Genomic DNA, 7,472 nt, shown 5'->3' on the forward strand with positions numbered 1-7,472 from the left:
AAATCCACATAGAAGAATAGAATACATACATTTTGTTGTTATATAGTAATAACAACTAGTTCCTTCAATCTCCTTAGCTTTAAAAGCAAGTACCACAAGTATAGTACATCTAACGGCTCACAAACACCAAGAGCAAGAGGATGACATAGGAGAAGAGGAGAGGCACTCAAAAACATCTAGAAACCCTAAGGAAACTCTTGGCCACGTTTTTGGTGCTCTAGGGGTCCTTAAATAGTGAGGTAATTAGGGTTATCAAACAAGGAAACCCTAATTTGACTGATTAGGCCCTAAGAAGTCCATGGACTCCCTCCTTAGAGGCCTTGGATGATTTCTAATGGGTTTCCTCATAAAATTCGTCCACCCCTCTAATATGGAGTCCATTAGCCCAATATTCAATTATCACACAATTGACAATTCTAGTCCCCCTTATTTAATTAACGTCTTTTAGCCACAAAATTAATTCTTATTAATTCTTGACTATTATTAATTAAACAATATGATTTCTCTTTTAATATATTATTCATATAATATATTAATAAATCATAATTAATCCTCTTTCTCCATAAATCATCCTATCAAGTTACTTTGGTGAAGGCAACCCAAAAGGACCATGCACAATCGGGTCAAGTACATACCAAAATAGTTATGGACTTAGACACTAATTCAACAATCTCCCACTTGGATAAGTCTAATAACTATTCTGCGTATGACTTCAGATCCTGATTAGCAATCGTAGCTTTCAAAAGTCGTTGTCAACTCTGATCTTATCAGAAGCGTGTCCTTTAGATAAGGGGTCATATAACCCTCCATTCTAGATATCGTATAGACATGAGACATGGATTTAATCATTCTCTCAGTCTATGTGTTGTTTCATGATTTCCGATTTATGACGACTGACAATAGACTACAATTGAACACATCAACTTAGTCTCGGCTTGGTCAAGTGCTTAGGTGTCATCACTAAATCATCGAGGGGCCCACAGATATCGCTTTTATCCCACTTTGGGTAAAAGGAATGGATAAACTTCGATTCATATGCTCTCTTGCATTCACTCATCGAATCACACACAACAATAAGTTTTATAACACCAAGTTACTTGCGCGTTTACTTATCATCAATGTGCAACCGACCAACAAATAACAACTCACACGTCTCGGTTTCAAGAATGTACAATATTATCGACTCACAATCACTCGTGATAAAATCTATGAAGTGATTCTTGTGAACGTGGGTTTAATCCAATACTCTAATCTTATTAAAGCACTCATGAACTCTGCAACAAACTTGTGCTATGTTTAAACTCTTCAAACAATCTACAGACTCTTCATGACAGTCTTCTTTCATACCTACTTCCAACGTATGACCGACTGTGGAGGTTCGAATAACCCAGTTATTCTGGAAGTCAATACATGCAAACTAAAACACAACAACAATACTTAATCCTATATGGCCCCAAACTTGTGGGAGTAAATAAAACACTTTTGTTTAAACACCATATTGATTACTCATTATTCATCGTTTACTGTTTCAGAAAATCAACTTATTACTCAAATTACAACAATAGTTGTCCCATGCACAAAGCATGCACACTATGTTTCCTATGGTCCTTACTTTGTGAAATAGATCATATGAAAACTTTTCCAATGATGCTCATTTCACAATTACCAATCCTTATCATTAGTGTTAGAACACAAGGTTCTTGATACTACTAGAATATGCTAGATTCTAACATGTTATGCAACGATCCTTTCACAAAGTCATAGCACAAAAGTCACCAAGACTTGGCCAATGAAATTACAAAGTACTCTATCAGAATTTTTTACAACACAATTCCATAGACATGAAGTCTCACATTCAAAGTACATTCATTTGAACATCCTTCTTGCATAAAATTTTCTAATCTAGACATAGACTCTCAATATCCAACTCCCAATATGTAAACATTTCCATATTTGCCATCTGACAACTTATTCTTAATAGAATCTTATCTATTCATAATTGTAACGCCTGCAAATCCCGGCTAGTCAATTTAAAGAAAATAGGGGTCGAAAACGACCTTTCTACAAAATATTATTTAGAATAAATAATCTTAACCAAGTTGTGGAATATGTCTCAAGATTTCCATACATATAAAGAACGCCGAAATCCGAGTTATAACAAAGAAGTTATGGCCCGTCAAAGTTTTACGGCAAAACCGGCACGGCACCGGGAAGCGTAAATAGTGAATTTACGATAGAGCAAGATTTAGCCTTAGAAATCTAAACGAAAGTTGTAGAATATGTTAAACTAAGAGCGTCGATAAAAAGAACGCCCAAATCTGACTTCGTATGAGGAAGTTATGATTTTTCTAAGATTCGGCTTAGCAGTGCACGGCCCGAAACTCGAATTTTAGTTCGAGCGGTTTTTGGCTTACGCGACCTAAATGAGAGTTGAAGATCTCATTAATAGGAACTCAACGGTAAAAAGATGGACAAAAACGGAGTTCGTATGAAGGAGTTACGAATTCTTCGCGGTCATTTAACAGTCTAAACGCCTCCTACTGTTAAATTTGAGATTAGTCGATAATTAGCCGATGGAGTCTAAATGAAAGTTGTAGATCTTGATTTTACCTACGCGTGGATATAAAGAACGTCGAAAACGGAGCTCGTATGCGAGAGTTATGATTTTTCTAAGTTCGAAGGCTGATACGCGATAGGGGTGACGTGGCACCACCAGAATTGGACACGTGGCACCACCAGAAGGCCACCACATGGACCAACTCGGCGATTAGGTCCCCCTACTCTGTGATTCCATTAGATATTTTCACTATAAATAGAGGTGCCGGGTCTAGCCTTCTCTTCACACCTCCCTAACTCACTTTCTCTCTCTAGTTTCTCTCTCTAGCCTCCCTAACCCCCCCTAAAAGCCTAGGTAAACCCCCTAGCACCCGAAGGAAGCCCCAAGGCTCTCGGAGTCCCTTGAAAAGAGCCTTTCGGTTCGGGAACGTTGCTATAGCGAAGCCCGGTTTTCGAGAAAAACCCGCTGTAAGTGAGCTGTACCTATCCTATCTTTAGTTTAGCTTATGTTTTAATATAGTAATGTTATTAGGACCTTATAATAAGTACTTGGGCTATTATTATGGATTATATAAGTATCGTTTAACGCTTATATAATAGTAATAATAGCTAGACTACTAATTAGTCACGGTGAATATTAGACTAAACCCTAGTGGTATTGGTACTAGGTTTTATCAAAGGAAAATCGTTTTGAGAGTATCAAAGCGTTGCTCGAGTGCTGAGTCACCACCTACTCAGGTGAGTGCATAGTCCCTTTCATCTTACACATAGATATGAAGTATTTTATATAAACTACGTGCTATGTGTACATATTATCTGAATACTTGTTGTCTATGCTGGATGAACGTTTTATACATGTTTTAAATAATTTAAACTGTATACGTATTTTATACAAATATGTTGGGTATGAAATGGGTAGATGAACGATGATAGATATAAGATGATGAGAGTATACGTTGGCAGCTATAGACTTAGTGCCTATTTGACAAACACCGGTAGCTATGGACTTAGTACCTGTTAGACGTTGGTAGCTATGGATTTAGTACCTGTTAGGAATTGGTAGCTATGGACTTAGTACCTATTAGTTGGACGCTGGTAGCTATGGATTTAGTACCTATTAGGAATTGGTAGCTATAGACTTAGTACCTATTAGATGAACACTGGTAGCTATGGATTTAGTACCCGATGAGTAGACTATAGCAGCTATGGAATTAGTGCTTTACGAACGAACATTGGCAGCTATGGATTTAGTGCCAGTCCTATAACCCTGGAAGTAAGGGACTTCGGAATAAACAAATGCAGGATATATGACTCTCAGGTTAAATCCTTAAGAGTAAAGAAGATAATGGGGATGGGTAATTGGGTGGATTGTTTGATTGTTTAACATAATAATTATATTATTGTGGGTTGAAAACCCTATGTACTCACCAGGTTTCCCAACCTGACCCACTCAGTTTATTTATATCACAGGTGTTGATATGAAGTCACTTTACACTGAGAGATTTAAAGAGATGTAGATCACTAGTGTAAACAATTGTAAGTTCTGTTTATGCTTATGTTTCTGTATTAACGATGACATCCCAAACGTTTTAAAATGAAATAAATACGTTTCTTCGAAAATGTTTTAATAATGTATTTACCATGTTTTTCTGGGAACAAATTCCGCACACTTTTATAAAATTAAGTACTCTGATTTTTACAAAGCATAAACAAACCAGTCTTTTCTGGCCGTGTGTTTGGGGATGTCACAATAATAATGTCGATATGGTCCATCCAATACCATACTTCCAACTACTCACAAGCGACCAATCCTCAGCGAACTTTGGATCGTCCCTTGATAGTTGTTTAATTATTTTAATCAAAACCGATTCTAGTCCTTTTTCCGTCTTAATGCGCTAAACATTTGGAAAATTTTAGAATGGTCAAATATTATAACATTTGCAATCGATCTTATACTCGAAGCGTATGGGACACGATGCATAATGTATTACATAAAGATATGATACTTTATCAATCTTCTGCCATAATATTTTATGTGTCACGTTCTCACAATTCGAACTATGAAGAGGGATGTCGTAATGTCCCACCCCGAAACCGATGGCGGAAACGTTCCGGGGCGAAGGACGTCATGTAAAGTATCACAACCAATGTACATAGTAAGCGTAGTAAACACAACCATTACATTACATAGAAGTATTTACATTTGTTTGAAAGTAAAGTTATACATGATTATAGATATATACATCCAAAATGAACAAAAGTAAAGAAGAGACTGCTAAAATGCTCCGTCTTCTCCAAAAGATCGCGGGTACCTGTCTAATGTGGACCTGAGAATACAAGCAGTTTTGAAAATATCAACATAAAGCTGGTGAGTTCATAAGCGGTTTGTTTCTGGTAAAAGAACAAGTTTCCTTTGGTTTTCTGAAAGCGTTGTTATCCAAGAAAATCCCATATTTTCTTATAAGAAAAGTCTAGTTATCCTTTGGTTACACAGTCTAGTTAAGAAAGTCAAGTTATCCCAGGAAAAACCCTTATTTTCCTTAAAAGTTGGTTGGTTATCCATGTATGAATATCGAATATCTACTATACTTAACAAGGATTTTATTTTCGAATCTCTAATTTCGCTCAGAGGAGTATATATTAATAGACGTATTTTTGAAACTCTGGTTTTACTCAGAGGAGGATATCAGACGAAATTTCGAAGCTCTGGTGACACTCAAAGACGTACATTAGTTGTATTTTCGAAGTTCTGGTGCCATCCAAAGGCCTATTTTAGACGCATTTTCGAAGCTCTGATGACACTCAAAGACGTACATTAGCTGTATTTTCGAAGTTCTAGTGCCATCCAAAGACGTATTTTTCGAAGCTCTGATGACACTCAAAGACGTACATTAGCTGTATTTTCGAAGTTCTGGTGCCATCCAAAGGCGTATAATATTAGTAATAATCCTATTTTATGATTAGCATGAATCCTTCGTAAATTATAAAATATAACATAAATTATCACATTTTATAATGAGATCTACAATTAGTCTGAAAGCTAACTCTGCAAGTTAAACGGTTGGTCAATACGGTTTCAGTGTTAAAAGCATACGGAATATGAAACATTTCAAATGAAATAATAAATTTGAGTACAAGGTTTCCTTGTACTTTTGCTTGTATTCCCCCCTGAAAACATTGAAAAACACGGAAAAAGGTGTAGGGGTATGAATTCACCAGTCGAGAAATGTGCCGATTAGGATGCTAAGTGTCAGTTCAGGGCTTGAACACATGCGAGGTTCCTATGTAATATGAAGAGATACATAATTGTATCTAATTAGACATTGAACTACTAATTAAGTAAGAATATTCACTCCGAGGCACGAAAACACTTCAATTCAAGTGTTAGGAGTGGTCCGGGTTGCATCTAAGGAGGTGAAAGGCCTAGATATGGAGTTTTCTCTTCAAGAGTAAACTCCTACAGGAGATTATGGCCCATAGACCATATCCCCATGAGTTTATGGTCGTAAACTCATGGGTGGAGTGTTCTTGGATGCTTAATGGCCTTACAACACTTGTGGAATTAGGCTAGGATCAGTTCTAAGGCATTGGAAGGGATTTAACCATCAAATGGAACATTATGGGGAGATTACGGCCGTAAACTCTTACTTACCCTTTTCTTTTGTGTTTTGGTGGTCCTAGGTTAAGCATAAGTGGTTCTAGTCCAAAGTACAAGCCATGGAAGGAAGTTAGGGCACCATTTGACCACTTTAGAGGAGTTTATGGCCCAGGAACCATTCCTTGGGGGGTTTACGGCTGTAATCTCCTAAGGAGGTGGTTTCTCTCATGATTAAGGTCCCTAACATAAAGGTGGTTGATTCTAGACATTATTCCAAGGCATAAGAGATGTTTAAGGGGCATTATAACACCTTAAAAGGTGTTTACGGCCTTAGAAGGGGTGTTTACGGTCCAAGCATGCTATTGGGCCATAAACTCATGTTTAATCCCCAAATGTTAAGATTTTGGTGATCCAAGTCCATTCATGAAAGCCCCTAAGTCATATCTAAGCTCCAGAAGTGGTTTGGAAGGGTTTTGGGGCTCCAAAACCCCATTTAAGGTTGTTTGCGGTTTGGCATAGTTCCTGGACTATAAACACATTCTCTTGGTCCTTTTGGATGATTTAGACACAGATTTGAAAGCTAAACATGCTAAACTATAAGCTAGGATAGATCACTTACCAAATTGGAGCTTGAAAAGGATGGTTTTGGATCAAAACTTGGATTTGTAGAGAGAGAGTAGTGAGAGGAAGTGAAAAAGCTTCAAATGAGATCGTCTCAACTTTATATATGGTTTGAGTTTGAGACCCGGTGTAAATCTACCCGATACTAACGTTAAACGAGGCTTATGGTCGTACCCGATTTAGTTGTCGTAACCCGATGCGGTGGAAACTAAAAATTATCCAATTAAAAATTAGGATGTTTTAACGTGTTTTTAAATGGGTTTGGACACTCATGAGATCATAATAAAGGTCTCAATTTAATTAACTTAACCCAAAAGTTAACGGAAAAATTGGAATACAAACGAGTTTTATTAATGGAAACGGGTTACAGTGACGGAAAAATTTTTGGATTGTCACACGTAATCATAATCGGAATTTGAGAACACACTATGTATCCTTTGACTATATTTATTAAAATTTCTCAATCTAAGCTTTAGATTTTGAAACGAAGTATAATATTCTCTTCCTTAATTATAGCAAAACAACCTTTTCAACCCATGCAACTTTGCAAATTGAATCTTTGTTTTTCTATAATTAATATTGCTAACTTGCAATACTTGCCATAATAGTCATACAAGCATAACACCTATGATCCCACTATCATGATGATTATTATCATATAAGCATAACACTTATGCTCCCACTAGCTTTGACATGT

This window comes from Lactuca serriola, chromosome 4, assembly GCF_051521515.1.
Source record: "Lactuca serriola cultivar US96UC23 chromosome 4, Lser_US96UC23_V15, whole genome shotgun sequence".
Classification (NCBI taxonomy): Eukaryota; Viridiplantae; Streptophyta; class Magnoliopsida; order Asterales; family Asteraceae; genus Lactuca; species Lactuca serriola.